Source organism: Anomaloglossus baeobatrachus, chromosome 1 (genome assembly GCF_048569485.1).
Source record: "Anomaloglossus baeobatrachus isolate aAnoBae1 chromosome 1, aAnoBae1.hap1, whole genome shotgun sequence".
Lineage (NCBI taxonomy): Eukaryota > Metazoa > Chordata > Amphibia > Anura > Aromobatidae > Anomaloglossus > Anomaloglossus baeobatrachus.
The window spans coordinates 287,918,589-287,937,476 of NC_134353.1; the positions used below are offsets into that span (position 1 = coordinate 287,918,589).

At 43.4% G+C, this 18,888-nt stretch overlaps 1 protein-coding gene across 2 annotated transcripts in view; it reads left to right on the forward strand.

The window, feature by feature from the left end:
• Nucleotides 1-18,888, forward strand: part of PPP3CA (protein phosphatase 3 catalytic subunit alpha) — a 348,928-nt gene that overhangs the window by 265,930 nt on the left and 64,110 nt on the right. The gene's annotated exons all lie outside the window — the stretch shown is intronic.

The window sequence follows — 18,888 nt, forward strand, 5'->3', positions numbered from 1 at the left end:
CATGAAAATTAGCAGCTTTATAATATTTCTTATCAGAGAAATTTGCTTCTTTCTCTGCCAGAATTGATCAGTCATTATCAAAATTCTCAATTCTGAGGTAAAATTGGAATTCAGTAAAGACTTTCTCATTACTGAGATAGAAGATGGCACCTGTTACAGATGAGATTGGGGAGTATCCCTGCCAACTGTCATCAGTCTTGTCAGTTTCATACTGAGTAGGGATCCGCACACTTGACATATCAGGAAATTAATCACTAGGAGATACATGGGTGGACATACCTCTTGGGCCCCTGTGTAGCACCAATGGTAAGAGGGTCACTTGCCTATGTATTGTTTTACAAAAGCCCTCATTTGTTTGTGTTCTCCACTGAACAGTTGTCATCACTTATTGATAGTGTCAGATTGGGTCGGAACCTATCCTTGGAACTAAAGAGCAGCAGCATTGTTTGCATGAAGCTCCTTAGAGCTTTTCATTACAGCAATGCTCCAGGCCACCTGCATATCGAAAAGTAGACAAAAGGCCTATTTGAATAGAATAGAATTGTGTTGCAGTTATCCTATAGAGCAGCTGGCTTTATGCACTGTTTGGCAAATGATTACCTAAAATCACCTGGTTCTCTTTTGTCTGGAAGAGGAGCCAAAGGTTGGGTGCCCACAAGTCATAATGTTATGGCACAACCTAGTGACAGGGTTTCTTTTTTTTTTTATTAATGAGAAAACTCCTCTAATGTTGACCTAAAATCTACCAAGGTGTTGTCTTACCACCACTGGAGTTTAGTAGACCAGGGGCTATAGCAAGAAATACTATATTTAGCATTGCTAGGCATGAGCTATAGAAGGACTGTAGAACTTCAGTATTATTTATTAGATTTTATGATTGCTGCATAATTAACATTGATGGGATAGTTTATCATTGTCATTGCTGGAGAATCTTTTTTTTTTTTCTTGTTCCTCAAACTTCCCTCAAGAGAAAACCCCATGGCTCTTTACCCATTTGTCTTGTGCTGGATCTGACAGTCTATTAATTTATTTATATACTTGGGCTGATTCAGTATATTATACAGAATCAGCTGTAACATGAATAGTCATTTGTCTTTAAAGCCTTCAGTTTTGGAAAAGGTATGTAGTTTGCTTTTTATTGTACGGCACATAAGATGAAGGAAGAATCTGCCATAGGGTTGTTTTTCATGAGCTAAATGTGGTTTGATATTGGTGGATTGTAAAATACAAAATAGATGTATGCGAACAGAGGAGCAGCTGTGATTTTCAACTGTTATTGTGTCTCGGTCATTAGGGTAAGAAGGGTAACAAATAGGGACAGATGCTTACTTGCTGTGCTGTAAAAAGCAACTTTTAGGAGTGATTTTCCTTTTGCGTTTCATGAAAATTTGTGTAATCTCAAGGTTCAGCCAAGCATTCTTTAGTTTTCCATGGTAAAAGAGAAGAAAGTTGTTGCTATACACTTCTTGGAGGATTGGCCCTGAAATTCCAACAGTCGGGGTCTTTTTTACCCTACACTATCAATGGAAAGTCGGGAGTCCACCATCCGCCTTTTACGTGATGAGCTGGTCTTGTCCCAATTGGCTGGTTTTGCCAGCTGTCATCTACTGTGTATGGCGGATATTAGTTCTATGGCCAAAAATTTGACTTATGTACAATATGCCATGTAACATGATTCCTGTGTCATCCATTTTGCTTCAAATGTCCTTTTGTAAACTTCATTCCCCGCCTCAGTAACCACAGAGTCTAATTTCCTAACAGAGCTAAATTACTTAGACTAAAGTTGATAGGAAAAAAAACAAGTAGCTAAATTTCGACTACAATGAACATTCCTTCGGGTGAAATTTTAACAATGAACAATCACTGATCAGCCGATGACGTACACTAGTCTAGAATTAAGTTAGCCGTATTTGAAATTTTGTCTGATAGTTGGGTAAAAGATCTTCATTGTTTTGAAATTTTTGGGATTTTACTTTCTCAGTTGCTTTGTTGGGGGACACAGAACCCTGGTATAGTCTGCTGCCAGCTGGAGCCTGACACTGAGATTATATAGCAAATAAATTAGCTCTTTCCCAGCAGACTATACCTCCTATATCTTCCTGACCACCTCAGTTTGGGAGGTTCTGTTTCAGACTCGTCTGAGATGTTAGGTTATCTTTTTCTTTTTCAGAGTTTTTTGGGTAACCGGGTGTAAATGCGCATTTTGGTTCACCAACATCGTAACGGAGAGTGTAGTCTGTACCCGCAGCCTGTATCCTCTTGTGTTATTTGGCTAGACCTGGGTACTTTGTTGAAACACAGGGCAGTGGTCTGTATGCCAATAGACTCCTGCCCGTTCACCCCACATAGCGATCGTTTGCGCGGAGCAAAAGACTAGTGTCTTCAGGACAAGGGAGTATAACACTCTCCTGTTTTCCCTCTCCATCTTCTCCTCACTCTCTCCTCACACATATCCTCTTTGTGTTTGCTATGGGAGGTTGTAGGTATGTGCCGCTGTCTTGGGTCCCTGGGACACGGTCAGGAGGTCCATGTGTGGAGTCATGCAGTGGCATTAATTTACCCTGTGGTGTGCACAGGCTTCGCTTCCTTACAGGTTGGCTGTGTTCGCTAGTCTTCATTGGAGAGCATAGCTTCCTCCCCTGTTGCCCGTATTTATGACGTTCTCTTTACCTTTTTTTTTTTTTTTCCTTCTCCTGCGTTCTCACTAAACTAAGGAGGGCTAGGACCAACTGGCGAAGCATAGTCTGCTGGAGAGGAGAGGTTTTCTTTGCCATGATACTATAACAGCTTTTAAAAAAGGGCTGGATGATTTCCTCGCTACACACAACATTGTTGGTTATAAATGACTTAGTGACCAAATGTAGAACTGGTGGAGGAAGGTTGAACTAGATGGACCTAGGTCTTTTTTCAACCTAAGTAACTATGTAACTTCAGTGTCAGCCTCCAGGTGGCAGCAGACTATCTTAGGCTGCTGTGTCTCCCCAATGAAGACTAGAGAAGCAGATGTTAAGATGAGTACCAAAAATCTACTTTCTAAGACCATGCTTCGCAGCCCCATAGAAGTTTCTTCAGGATTATCAACAACAGCGTTTTTTTCTTGCTAGCCTTGATGAGGGGCCGGAGTGAAGTCAGACTCTTCAGATTCATGAATCAGAAGTTTCTGACAAGTGGTGTGCACCCCCAGTACACCTCCCCAAAAATCTGCCTCCAGTAAGATTTCTGGCTCAGAGAATGCCACAGCTCTTCATCAATTAAATGAGCTGTGTCATCGCTTTGCCAGCCTGCTCCAGTTTCACCCATTTTGTCAGAGCTGGTAGAAGAAAATTAAAAATGCTAAAAGTCGCAACTTGTCTGTGCATCTGAGTTGCTCAAAACTGTTTCAACTTTTCAAAACAGTACATGCCAGAATTTTGGCAAAATTGCTTTGGTGAATCAGTGCCATTGAGTTAAGAGGTAGCGCACACGCACAACCTCTACCACTCTGCCAATTGATTGGGGCATTAGCAGATAAATGCCAATCAATCGAATAGTTATTTTATTAAAGTATGCATCCACATGTTCTATACAGGCTGCTTTTCCTACCAGACACACTTACAAGTGCTATTTTACTTTGCAGCCTGGTGTTCTAAAACTTTCTAGGCTGTCCTGATTAGAACTAATCCCAAATGTCCAAAGTGAAGTACAGCATTGCAGTATACTCTGCTATTCTTATGGTTTTAGCAAACTCTGTATGACCCAAAAAACTTTTATCTTTTCTAATATGACAAATATTTATCATTAAACATTCATTAATGAAATGTTATATTATTTATAAGTGCAGTCTGGCTCCCACTATGAATATAGCATTGTTGAATGTAGTAGGGTGGAAGCTTACAAGCAGTTCAGCATTTAGAGCCCCTATGATTTCACATAAATTGTGCTATGTCATAGTCACAATTGTGTACATATAATGAGGAAGATAGGCAAGCCATTTATTTCTGCCTCCTTACTCTCTGAAATATTTGTGGAGTATAGTATAGAAACTCAAGGTGCCCAATCCCATATGTTTTGGTTTACTATTACTCCCAAGCATCCTATCGACATGTATCCTCAACTTGTTATCAACAAGAAGAGCGTAACGAGCGTGTGCCAGACCCTTCCAGGCGCATCTTATGTACTACAGGAACAATGGTAAAAGCAGGTCAAAATGTAACATGCACAATACTTTTTACCGTGATATCTTCTGAAAGGGAAATGTCGGTACAACCCATACACATTGACTAGTTGGCTTACTTTTAAATAATATGTCTCGACACTTTGATGGGATTGTGTCATCTTACAATTCTCCTCTGCTTCCTGCTTGCCAGGTGGCAGTATTCCCCTACTTGATTGACAGTTCAGACCAGTGGCATTGTCAAATCACAAGTCTGACTTATGCACCCTCTAGTTTTGTATCGGAGGAGCACAAGGGCACTAAATATAACTGGATCTAGCAATCCTTCCAGTTTCCGAGCAGCTCTTCAAAGCTCTGTAGATTACAGCCTGATAGCACTGTGCTCCTTGCCTAGGAGACTGGCTTCTGCTGATATACTGCAGCGGTGCGCAGTAACTCAGGCATCGAGCAGTAAACAATATGATAAGATTCTTAAAGGGGTTGTCCACTACTAGGGCAACCTTTTCTGATTCAACATGTTTAGACTATATACACCTCCTGTACTGGAGCCATTCTAGCGGTGCCGGGGCTCACGTGGGGTTTTAACAACACATGAGCCCCGTGTCCAATCAGCGCCGGCTTCCTTCTGCCCGCCTTCGGACTAAACAAGTTAATTGTTTGGTGCAAAGGCGGGGAGAAGGAAGCTGGTGGTGACTGGACGCAGGGCTCACGTGATGTCACAACCTCACATGAGCCCCGGCACCGCAAGCCATGACACCATTGGAACGGTACTGGTACGAGAGGAGAGTATGGTCTTTATCATCTTACCTGTAGCAAACATGTTGAATCAGAAAGTGTTCTCCTAGTATTGAACAGGGCTGTGGAGTCGGTAAGCCAAACCTTCGACTCCGACTCCGACTCCTCAAATTCTCTTGCACCGACTCCGACTCCGGCTCCGACTCCGACTCCGGCTCCGGCTCCGACTCCGACTCCTACATATATTGCTTATAGTTAGGTGAAACATTTATTGTAGTACATGAATATGTGTATGTGAACATCAGACATTTAATAATTTTTATGATACAATAATCAAGATATTTAGATAGAACATAAAATATATTTATTGGAATACAACTTTAGAACACAAAAAACTGTAATAAATTGTAAATATGTAATACACTATGTAATATACAGTAGATTACATATATATCTTGTGTGTGTATATACACTGTGTGTGTGTATATATATATATATATATATATATATATATTATATATATATATATATTATATATATATTACATATTTACAATTTATTAGTTTTTTGTGTTCTAAAGTTGTATTCCAATAAATATTTTATGTTCTATCCAAATATCTTGATTATTGTATCATAAAAACAATTAAATGTCTGATGTTCACATTGTACTACAATAAATGTTTCACTTAAATATAAGCATTATACTAAATGTTATTATTTAGTAAAATATTCAGCACATTCTGCATTGCACTCCTGTCCCCAATTTATTATATATTTTAGGAGTCGGAGTCGGTGCATTTTATACCGACTCCGACTCCGACTCCACCAAAATGAGCTCCGACTCCGACTCCACGACTCCGACTCCGACTCCACAGCCCTGGTATTGAACAACCCTTTTAAGAATGGAGAGGACTGTTAATAAGAAGTACACTGCAAAATTGCTTGTATTTATAATCTCTTCAATATTAGCCATTATACAACTTGAGCATAACCCTTAAAGTGTACAGGTCTCAGGGGGATCAGTCATGTCTGTTCTGCTTTTACGCTGCTGCTAATGTTTTGATAGATCTTGGACTAATATTTCGTATTTTTTCCCCAAATTAAATCCAATTGACACTGCAGTTATTGTTTGCCATCTATGTAAAGCAGCCGTTACCATAGCAACCTCTTATGTTCCAGTGTATTAACCTAAATGCAATTGGATAAATGTTGTGTGCATAAAGTATAATGAGGTCAGCGCCGTCTGTGACTGTACGGGTGCAGATTCTCTTTAACTTTTCCGGAATTTTTTTCTTTTGATCAGAAAAAATGCACGGTTTCACTCCCCTTTGTTCGAGGCACTTATGAAGGGAGATGTCTCTTTTAATTTGCTTATTTGCTTTGAAGAAAACACTTTTCTTCTCTCAGGGTTTAACCTGATATGCAAAATTTCCTAAGCTGAGTCACTTAACAAATACATTATGCGTTTGAGCGAATTGATCTATTTACCAACCAAAATCTAGGAAAAGTGGGTTACCCGATGTTCTCCAGCTGAACACTCCCGGTGTGAGATGATGCAGGGGATGACACGTCACTGTATGGTCTCGGTCATAACATACAGAGTAGATTTCCTATTCAGTCTTGCATAGACAAGGATTTTGGAAACACAAATCAAATAAAGTCTCTGTAAGCCTATAGACACTGGCTTCTTTAAGAACACTTTGGGCCCGATTCATCATTGGCAAATTATTGAAGTCACTGTTCTTTTTTGTCTTGCTGACTTTTTTTGTGCCATATTTTTCAGAGTGGCGCACATAGTCCTTGAATTTAGGAAAAAAAATAAAAAATGGTTTGGTTTTTTTCCTCTCTAACCAGTTTTTGTATTTTTATAGCACAGAAAGACTCCAATTCATTAAAAAGTCACAATATGCGCCAATTGCGTACTCTTCTAGAAACCTGATTCCACTGTAGTGAGACCCATGAAAAAAGGCACATTTTGCTAAAGCAAACAAGATTTTAGGGTGTATAAAGAGAGATTAGATCCCATGATAATAATAATAATTTTATTCACTTATATAGCGCTATTAATTCCACAGCGCTTTACATACATTGGCAACACTGTCCCCATTGGGGCTCACAATCTAGAGTCCCTATCTGTATGTCTTTGGAGTGTGGGAGGAAACCGGAGTACCCGGAGGAAACCTACGCAAACACGGGGAGAACATACAAACTCCTCGCAGATGGTGTCCTTGGTGGGATTTGAACCCAGGACCCCAGCGCTGCAAGACTGCAGTGCTAACCACTGAGCCACCGTGCTGCCCGATCCCAACATATTGTTACCCCTCTATAAATCACTTGTAAGGCCACATCTAGAATATGGGATCCAGTTTTGGGCTCCACATTTTAAAAAGGACATTCAGAAGTTAGAGTCAGTTCAAAGGCGGCAACTAGACTATTACAAGGGATGGAAGGCCTCACATATAATGAGAGGTCGAAAAAGTTAGATATGTTTAGCTTAGAAAAAAAGACATCTCAGAGGAAATCTCATTTATCTGTATAAATACATGTGTGGTCCATATAAAGGACTGGCACATGACTTATTTCTTCCAAAGACAATACTAAGGACCAGGGGGCATACACTGCGAGTGGAAGAAAAGCGATTCCGGCAGCTAAAAAGGAAAGGGTTCTTTACAGTTAGGCTATGTGCCCATGGGACAACGTACCCGCGGATTTTGGTTTGTCCGCAGGTTTACCGCAGCTGCTCCCCGGAATCCGCAGCTATCTATTGCTGTGGTATTTCTGCAGAGTTGTTGCGGTAAACCTGCGGAAACCGTGCTGATTTCGTGCAGCATTCCTGCGGAATTCCCGCCCTGTATCTCCAGAGTGGAGGAGCAGGAATTCCGCTTGAATAATTGACATGCAGTTACGTGCGTCTGCGGGAAATCCGCAGCCGCTCATACTGCACCATTGATACAGCACTCCCCAAATCCCATAGTGTAACATGGGGAGTGTCTGTACTTGCTAGAACCTGCGGATTTATCTAGAAAATCCAGATAAATCTGCGTGTTTTCTGCAGCAAAATCCGCGGGTACATTGTCCCGTGGGCACATAGCCTTAGAGCAGTCAGACTGTGGCATGCCCTACCACAAAAGGTAGTAATGGCAGATACTATAACCACTTTTAAAAAAGGGCTGGATGATTTCCTCAGTGCACACAACATTGTTGGTTATAAGTGACTTAGTGACAAAATATATAATTGGTAGAGGAAGGTTGAACTAGATGGACCTAGGTCTCTCTTCAACCTATGTAACATTACGTACTACAGAGTGCAACTGTCTCCTTTTTGTTACTATGTTTCATGTTTAGCCTGCACCTGTTCACATTAGAAAGGTAAGATGTGCCATCAGTCTTTTTCTTAGATTACAGATTTATGCCTTCTGATTGAGCACTCCTGCTCTTCAGCCTCAGGCGCTTTTAATTCTCTATTTGCAAGTTCCTGTTCACCCATAATTGTTAGTTTGTTTGTTTTTTTTAACCCAAAGAGAGGTATTATAGGAGGCAGGGAACAAAAAGAATTTGCCTTGCCGCTGGCTGTTGGGCTCCCATAAAACTGGCCATTTTTGTGGACTAAGTATCTCTGTTTTCTATTTTTACATGTTTTGATAGCAGTAATGCATGTCTATATTCCCATATTCATTGTTCCAGATATCTTAGCACTGCAGTGTGCAACTGTCTCCTGTTACTATAAAATGAAGGTAGTCTCAGTCAGCTCATATAATGGTAGTGTAAGTCTACACTGCCCTCTAGCAAAAAATGCGGTATTTTATTCACTAACTGCAGATGTCGATTGAAACATGCAGCATAGCTCGAAATAATTGACTAAACACTGTAAATCATCAATATTAGGCTATGTTCACACACTGCGTTTTTCACCTGCGTTTTTGGTCCGTTTTTGGTCCGTTTTTGCTGCAGAAATTTCTTGAGAAATTCTTGTAACCTTTCTGCAGACATTCCCCAGCAAAACCTATGGCAAAAAAAATTAGCTGTGCGCACACTGCGTTTTTTTCTTAAGAAAATTCTTTCAGTAGATTTTCTTAAGAAAAAGAATGAGCATGTCACTTCTTTTCTGCAGCTAACTGCGTTTTTTGCCATATATAATTGGCACAATAACGCAAGGAGCAACCAGCGGTAAAAACGCACCAAAAACGCACCAAAAACGCACCGAAAACGCGGCAAAAACGCAGGTGCGTTTTTGGTGCGTTTTTTAACACAGGTGCACTCTTAAGAAATTTCTTAAGAAATTTCTTAAGAAAAATCATTTTTCTAGTGTGAACATAGCCTTATAATTATATCTCATTGAATAAAAAAACCATTGAACCAATTGTGACCCAAAATATAAATTGAGTGTTTATTTAAATATAATCCTACATATATCAAGTGCCACCCAAAAAGAATGAAGGCAATACCATCGCAATAAATAAAGGTATATTAATTCAAGAGATTGAAAATACAAATAAAAACATATATGAAAAAAGGGGAGATGTACAGGAAAGATTAAAAGATGTGCTGCATGGGGAGATTATGTAATCACATTCGAATTAACATAAGAGCTACTCACAAAATTAATTTTGCTGGAAATGAAAACAAAACTGTGTGCTAAAGAAAGGGCAATGTACCGCTTATTGGAACAATAACAGAGTAATAATACACATTATAAATGTAACATATTGGTGCATGTTCACACCAGGTAAGAGTAATACAAAATTACATGACGTAAGTTTGTTGAAAGGTGAACTGGGTTAAAGAGACCCAACCACCAGGATTTTGCAATATAAACTAAAGGCAGTGCCATACTGACACTAAGATGCTGAATCCAGGCATACCTGTTGTAGAAAGATCGGGTGCTTGGTTGCAGAAATATTATTAATAAAAGTTTCAGAAATGCACTGCATTTTGATTGACAGGTGCAATGGAGGCAGGCCTTTGTGGGTCGACTCCTTACTATAGACTCTTCCAATGTCCTCTAAGATGTGCCCCCTTTTCTTTATTTGAATATTGCACCGCCATTGCTGTTGGCGGCAGCACGTGTGCATTGACACAGTAATTCTGTCTTCAATGGCGCCGGAGTCTGCACATGTGCGGCACGATATTCAAATAAAGAAAAGGCAGCACGTCATAGGGGACGCAGGAGGAGGAATATACACCAAGGACTCGACCCACAAAGACCCGCCCCCATTGCACACGTCAAATAAAGTGCTGTGCATTTCTGCAACTTTGATTAAAGATATTTCTGCAACCAAGCATCAGATCTTTTTACGAAAGATATGCCTCCAGCACCTGAGTATAATGGAAGTCAATGGGGAAAATCTTCCAGAAAAATGCTTGCGTTTCCCAATTTGGCCAACTATACTTTCAGCTCGCACAGGGACCCTGACAGGTCTTCCTTCATGTACCATTCCGTAGACACAAATGTGGACATTATTTGTATTATTTCTTCTCTAGAACATATAACGCTTATGAACTTTCTCCATTTACTGAAAAATTTTGCTGTCATCCTTTCTTTACACCTCTCCACCATCACCTTCTCCAACATGAGCGTTTTTTTCAATTGATTAATAAGTTCTTCTTTTGTTGGTATTTCCTTCACCAGCCACTTCTGAAGAATAGCCCTTTTCCTTATCATTGCTATATCATGGAAAAGATTCGGTAACTTGTCTCCCCCTTTCTCTCCCTCCTCCCAATGCTGATAGTGAAATAACCAGACCATTGGATCCAACTCTACATTTCTATTCCAGATTTTCCTCACTACCCCTTGGACTTGTTTCCAAAATCTTTCAATCCTTTCGCACTGTCATATCCCATGAAATAGATCTGTTTTTTTCGTACCACAATTTGGACAACTCATCATCTTATCTGGATGTCTTGCATTCAGTATATTAAATCCATAGATAGCTCTATGTATGATCCTGAATTGGGTATCTCTTAAGTTCTCATTCACAATCTTCTTTCTCATCACCATCCAACCATTCAAAATCTTCTCCTCCACCTCTTGATCTCCCAACTGCTTTGCTCACCCTTCCAACATTCTTCCTGATATGTTAGGGGCTAACACTTCTCTCATATTTCCATAAAGACTTGATATATTTGTGGCATGGATGTCCCTATATATGATCGCATCCATCTGATTCGCCTCATATTCGTTATTTATGTTGTATAGTTTCTTCATTATCCCTTGTTTCACCTGTTCAAACTGGAGAGTCTGGAATGGGCGCAAGTCATACTTTGCTCTCAACTCCTCGCACGTCATCCATCTCCGTTCTGTATCATGTATCAAGTTTTTTAGAGTTCCAATCCCTTTTTCCCTCCATTCTTTAAAGAGATAATTTTCCCTTCCTTGTGGAAAGTCAGGACAAGCCCATATATTAAAGAATTTGGAGATGTTCCAGGCTAACCCGAACTTTTTCCTAACCGCCTTCCAAGTCATCACTGTGTCTCTACAAATCAGTGAGTGTTTAATGTTGGGCGGCAAATTTGGAATGAAGGTATGTAGGATTGAACTCAGGTCCCAAGGTTTACAAAATTCAGCCTCTATATCCCAGTCAGAATACCTACTTGTTCGTCTAATCCAATCGACTACATGTCTTAAGATACAGGCCAAATTGTACCCCTTGATGTTAGGTAGTCTGATCCCTCCATTTTCCGTTGATAACATTAGCTTTTTGGCACTAATCCTCGGCCTATATCCCTTCCACAAAAAAACGTGAGAACGCTTTTGTCAATCTGTTCACATCCGAGTGTTTAAGAAGCAATGGGATTGTCTGCATTGGATAGAGAAGCTTGGAAAAGCTCATCATTTTTATTAGATGATTTCTTCCCAGAAGAGTCAACGGCAAATTTGCCCAACCTTGCAGTTCACGTTGAATTTTCTCGATCAAAGGGGAATAATTTAATGAATATATGGTCTTAGTATCCCTCCCAACCTGTACTCCCAAGTATTTAATTGTATTTATAGCTATTGGAATGTCACATAATGCACCCCTCTCCCCCTCCGCTCTCTTTCCGTCCAAGAAGAGAATTTCACATTTGTTTTTGTTAAGTCTAAACCCTGCTAACCTCCCAAACTCCTCAATTTGTTCTATGACTCAATTGCGTTTTAGGTTTGCTCATGAACAGGATTATATCGTCAGCAAACAAGGCTGAGTGCAATGACTTCCTCCCTACCTTGATCCCTTCAAACCACCCCCCCCTCATTCAAACGTCTAGCCAGTGGTTCAATAGCCAAGTTAAACAATAGTGGTGACATCGGGCATCCTTGCCTGGTTCCCTTCATCAATGGAAATGTTTTTGACAGAAATCCCGGGGTACTCACTCTTGCCTGAGGATTTGCATAAAGGACCCTCACAAAATTCCTAAAAGCTCCGTGTAAGCCCAGGTGATCTAACACCTGTTCCAGCCATCAGCACCTCACATTGTCAAAGGCTTTCTCCGCGTCCAAGGTGATCAAGGCTGGATGCCCCTCCCCCCCTTCTCTCCTCTGCTTTACTACATCAATTGCTAGCATTACTTTCCTAATGTTTGTCACCACTGAACGTCCTTTCACAAAGCCAGCCTGGGGGAGATCTATAATCTCTGGCAATACTGCCGCTAACCTATTTGCCATCAACTTTGCTAAAATTTTTAGGTCTTGATTAATCAGCGAGATGGGCCTATAACTAGATGGGACTTCTAAATTCTTTCCTCCTTTAGGAATGAGCTTTATATAGGCTGTATTAAGTGTACCCGATATTCTTTCCCCGTCCATTATCTTATTGAATAACTCTGTCAGTATAGGTGAGATTTGATCCTTCATAATTTTGAAAAAACTGCCGCTAAAGCCATCTGGTCCTGGGGCCTTTGTCGTTTTTAACTCTCCTATAACCTGTAGCACCTCCTCCTCCGTCACCTCTTTATTCAGAGCCTGTAAATTTTCCTCTGTGAGCGTAGGCATTTTTGTTCCTTTTAACCACTTATTTCCTTCTCTCCTATCATCTAACCCCTCCTCTTTATATAAACCTGCATAGAAGTCACCAAGAATGTCGTTTATCTCTTTGGGATCTGTCGTTTTACTCCCCACAGCATTTCTCAGTGTCATAATATGTGTCATCGGTCGTCGTCCCCTTGCCAGATTTGCCAATAACTTTCCTACCTTGTTCCCGAAACGATTCAACTCTGCCTCTTGTTGTGTCCTGTACATACCTTCTTTCCTTTCTAACCAGTTCTCAAAATTGCCCTTCGCCTCCACCCACTTTGCTTTTGTCACCCTTGATGGTTTTTCTAAGAAGTCAGTATATGCTTCCCTGACTGCTCGGCTAGCCTCCTGAAACTTTACTTGTACCTGTCGTTTCGCCTTTGTCGTATATCCTATAATTTTTCCTCTCAAAACTGCCTTAGCCGTCTCCCAATACAATAGTGTTTCCCCACTGTGCTCCTGATTAGTCAATGTATAATCCACCCACCATTCTCTCAGTATTCTATGGAAGTTCTCGTCCAAAGTCAAGAATGAGGGGAAGCGCCATATATAATCCTGTCCTCTCTGAACTTTGTCAGCTATACTGACTACCACTGCGTAATGGTCCGATATTACCATAGTCTCTATAACTATCTCTTCTACCCTCTGCAATAAATTCTCACTTGTCAGCGAAAGGTCAATCCTTGACCAAGAGTCGTGTGGGTGGGAATGGTGTGGAAATTCTCTCTCTTGTGGGTGATATAATCTCCAGCAATCCTGTAGTGTAGTTGTATTTAACAATGCTCTCAGCGACCCCTCCATGTTCCTCCCCTGCTTCTCCTGACTCCTCCTGTCTTCTTCCTGAGAAAATACTGTATTGAAGTCTCCCCCCACCAATTTACATATATCCCCATCCACCAAATTCTTATTAGCTATATTTAAAAAAAAAAAAAACCTTTGTTCCGTATTGGGTGCATATATATTGTAGATACTAAAAGTGCCTTGAGTACCTGAAATCTTTATATGCATGTATCTTCCTTCTTCATCTGAATCTTGTGTTTCCACCTCGTGTGCAAAGTTTTTATTGATCAAAATAAGAACCCCTGCTTTCCTACCTTTTGAGGCCGACCCATATACCCTTCCCACCCACATCTTGTTCATACGGAAGAACTCATCCTTTTGCAAGTGCGTCTCCTGTAATAAAGCAATATCAACCTTAAGCTTTTTGAGATGACGTAATATCATATTTCGTTTGTGCGGCGATCTGAGTCCCTTAACATTCCACGTAATGAGCTTAACCATAATCCCCAAAATCAACAGTTCCTTTTTCTCTAGTCCCTTCCACGACAGCATAGGAGGTTGTCTCTCCACGCCCTAATTGGGACAGGAAGTTCAAGAGGTTTAAAAGGACCCTCCCACCTCCCACAGCCAGTGTCTTTCCTGTCCCCATGGGGCATGGAGAGGTTTTTGTTTTTCTCCTATGCTGTGGTGGCCGGCGAACTACAGTATAATTTTTTTTTTTTTTTTTGGATCATCTATCCCCTGTACCTGAAGCCGGACAGCATCGGTCGGGCCTCACCGCTCCTCCCTTGCTGTTCCCTCACGCTGTGGGGGACCGCTGCTCCAGCCTTCCGGATCCTCCTGAGGGGTGATGCAGGCTGTTGAGCTCCCCGGCCGGCGTCCTCCCTGAGCCGCCGGCCGCTTCCCGCATGCACGCTGCCGGAGCGATCCGGAAGTGCTCCCGGAGGCGGGACTTCCGGTCTTGCGGACTTCCGGTCGAGCGCTTCCGGTTTTGCGGAGGCAGCGTGGAGGCACGCCGACGGTGACACGGCCTGCCCAGGACCGGATGCGGGAGGCGGGGAACATGCACCGTCACTGGGGGGGCAGGCCCTTTTGCAAAGGGCTGCCACGAAGACATCAGATCATGGTAAGCAACCGTGCTCCCTGTCATGTCTTCCGCTGCAGCAGCCTCTGCAGAACCCAGTGTGCCCCCTGCTACTGTGAGTATGGAGGGGAATGGTCCCTCGGACATAGGTCTTATCAGGTGATTTATGGCTATATGGTCTGTGTTTTCTAGGAGGACAAGGCCACCAAGAAAACTGACAGAAATGAAAAGTCAGAGAAGCCAGAGAAGTCAGAAAAAGCTGACAAGTCCGATAAGCCTGATAGACCTGACAGAATGGAAAAAATTAAGAAATGTCCTATCTGTATAAAGAAGCTCCCTGCAGTATGGGACAAAAAGCTTTGCCAGCAATGTACGGACCAGATTATTAGGGCCGAACAACCATCTCTGATAGATGAGTTGCGGTCCATGATGAAACAGGAGATTAGGGCCTCACTAGCTTCCCTCCCTGTTCCTGGTCCTGGCCCTGCTCCTGGCCCTGCTCCTGGCCCTGCTCCTGGCCCTGCTCCTGGACCCTCTCCTCCAAAAAAGAGGAGACTCCAGTCGACCCCTTCTGATCAGGAGGACGCTGATTCCACCTCGGAGGGTCCTGATGAAGGATTTCCATCTGGGGGGTCTGAACAGTCCTTTCTATTTCACTCAGAAGAGTTGGGGGATCTTATTGAGGCAGTTCGGAGCACTATGGGTTTAGAGGAAGTGCAGTCTCTTCCTTCAATCCAGGACAAAATGTTTGCTGGCCTGAAGTCAGTCAAACAGTTGGGATTCCCAGTTCATGCCAATGTTTTGGATATTGTCTCTCAGGAATGGGAATGTCCTGAGAGGCGGGTACGGAGTGACCTTAGACTCCGGTTTCCTCTGGAACCTTCGGGACTACATTGGGAGGTCCCAAGAGTGGACGTTCAGGTGGCTAGGGTAGCTAAGCAAACGGCTCTTCCCTTTGAGGATACTTCCCAACTGAAGGATCAGATGGATAGGAAGGTAGAGGGCCTGATGAAGCGGTCCTGGGAGGCATCGTCTTCCTCTATTCAAGCCAACATTGCCTCCACCTGCGTATCCAGGTCCCTAATTAGGTGGTTAGACCAGTTGGAGGCTCATATTTCCCAAGGGACCCCTAGGGAGGAATTACTGGAATCCCTTCCCTTGCTTAGGAAGGCTACCTGTTTTCTGGCAGATACCTCGGTGGAATCTGTCCGCCTGGCAGCCAGGACCTCGGTGCTTTCTAACTCTGCCCGACGTGCCCTCTGGCTTAAGGCCTGGAGGGGAGACTCCACCTCCAAAATGAGGCTTTGTTCCCTTCCGTTTAAAGGGGATTTAGTGTTTGGGCCTGCCCTGGATGATATCCTGGACAAGGCGACTGATCGTAAGGCCTTGCCCGATCCTAGACCTACCAGGAAGCGGTCCTTTCGTCCCTCGATGCCTCAGGCCTCCCAGCCCAGAGGGAAAGGGAAGGCAGGCAGGTGGAGCTATCCCAAAGGTAGAGGGAGAAACATCCTCATCCCTCCACATCAGCAACGTCCTCAGCAGGACAAACAGTGACTCGGCCCGGGTGGGGGGAAGACTCTCAGCGTTTCTTACCCAGTGGCAGTCCATAACCTCTTGCCAATGGGTTCTGAAGATCATCTCGGACGGTCTTCTCATAGAATTCCTTTCCCCCCCTCTTCCGGGTCTCCGAGTCACTGCGCTGGCGTCTCCGGGTTCACAGGCTCTGTTGTACACAAAGTGTCAGGTTTCCAGGTTTTCCAGTTCTCTTTTGAATGAGCTTGCCCTCAGTTAACATGGAGTTTAAGGTTCTGTTGCCCTACTTCCTGTCCAGCTGCTTAAAAGGCCGCCTCTCAGCCCAGTCCAGTGCCTGAGTATACTGCTTGCTGTGTGCTCCTGCTTTGCTGTTTCTACTTCCTGATTGCCTTGGATTCTCCTGAAACTCTACCGACCGACTCTGGACCATACCCGGTTTTCTTCAAGCTGTGCCCGGACTCCGTCTGCCGTCTTTGATCAGCACTCTGCCCGGTTCGTAACCACTCTGGACAATCATCCCGTACGGACACTCCTGGACTATACCACTTGCCCCTTGTGTACCGGCTGCCGCACATTTAGGCCTTCCAGGGTTGATTGCCGGACAGTCCCTGTACAGGGGTTCGCTCTGGTGGTCTCCCTGGGGGAGTCCGGTGCGTGGCCCCGGGAATCCCCTTCGCTCCGTTTTGTGTGTTGTTTTACTGTGTTTATTCCCGTTGTGTATCTACCGTGGTGACATATTATATAACATCTTGTACCAAGAACTCGTCTCTGTTGTCATTGCCCTAACGCAATCGAAATCCTCAGAACATACAGTAGTATTACATTATACTCAGGCCATAAGAGGATTTCGCTGGGGCAATGACTGAGACACGAGTAGATCAGCTCTTTTCCATGATCAACTCCTTGCAGCAGGAGATGGAGGCGGTGCAAACTAAACTCAGAGATGTGGAGGCACAGCTGGGCCATGATCACCAGGTACTGGGTCCGGCTATTCAGGATTTGCAAGTCAGAGTGGAGGCTCAGGAAGCCGTCCCCACTACGTCCGTATCAGCTGCCGGTATGCCTAGGTTACCCCCATTCCGTTTCAATGGTGATCGTAGTCAGTTTCGTGGATTTGTGAACCAATGTATACTGTTTTTTGATGTACATGCTGATTATTACCGTTCTGACCGGTCCAAAGTGTTATGTATAATCATGTTATTAACCTCACGAGCACTGGCTTGGGCTAATCCTATGATAGAGAATCGGGACATCCGTTTAAATCACCTGGATGACTTTCTGAACGCAATGGCGCAAATGTTTGATGATCCGAATCGCCGTGCTACCGCTGAATCGGCTCTCCTTTCCTTACGTCAGGGAAAGCGTTCTGTCGTTGAATACGCCACTGAGTTCAAGAGGTTAGTGGTAGACACCGACTGGGGAAACAATGCATTATTGTCTGTATTCAGAAAAGGTTTGTCCAGTACCATCAAGGACGAGTTAGCTCGTTCCGAATCTCCAGGGGATTTTGAACTGTTTCTCCAGCACTGTGTGCGTATTGATACCCGCTTGACGGAGCGTAGACAGGAAAAATGGGCAGCTGTAAACCGTGTAAACAACTTTGCGTTTCCTTCTAGAGAACCCGCTCTCAGGACACCACGGGAGGCCGAGGACGTTCCTATGCAAGTGGACTCTCTGCAAAAGCGAGAGACCAATGAACGTCGCGAACACCGGCTCCGTGAGCGTTTGTGTTTCTATTGCGGTCAATCGGATCATTTCTTGATCGACTGCCCGAAACGTCCGAATCGCCCAAATAAGGTATTGGCAGCCATGGCAGAGTGTGACAACACGGACGCAGAGTCCGATATCTCTGAGGCAAGTGGGCACTTGGATGCGGTATTTCCCTTGACTGTAATGTCAACCTCACCGAAGGACTCAGAAGGGAAATATACCCATTGCTCGCTCCCCATTCAGATCCGGTGGGAGGGGCATCTAATACCTACCTCTGCAATGATAGATTCTGGGGCAGGGGGAAATTTCATGGACTCCTCTTTTGCCAGGAAACACGGTATCCGGACTCAGCAAAGATCCTCACCGGTTACCATGGAGACGGTAGACGGATCTCCGTTAAGCTCTGGACCAGTGGATCAGGAAACAGTACCGCTAGAATGCGTGATGAAGCCAGGTCAGCAGGAGACCCTTGTTTTCATGATAATTTCTTCTCCTCATTTTCCGATTATTTTAGGTATTCCGTGGCTACGGTCTACGAATCCGGTCATCGATTGGGAAACTAAGGAAATAACCTTCCCACCGCAGAGTGGTCCGACCATTAGTCCAACTGTTCCGGTTCCAGTAACACCGAATGCGGAGGGCACTGTACAGGTACCTGTTCTACCCCCGGTTTATGATGACTTTGCTGACATATGCGACAAAAGAAAAGCCGATCGGCTTCCCCCGCATAGACCGTATGATTGCCCCATAGACTTACTTCCAGGGGCGGAGATTCCGTTTGGCCATGTCTACCCGTTGGCGGCACCTGAGCTAGAAGCACTAAAAGAATACATTGATGAGAGCCTAGCCAAGGGATTTATTCGCCCGTCTACCTCACCAGCAGGGGCACCCATCTTTTTCGTGAAA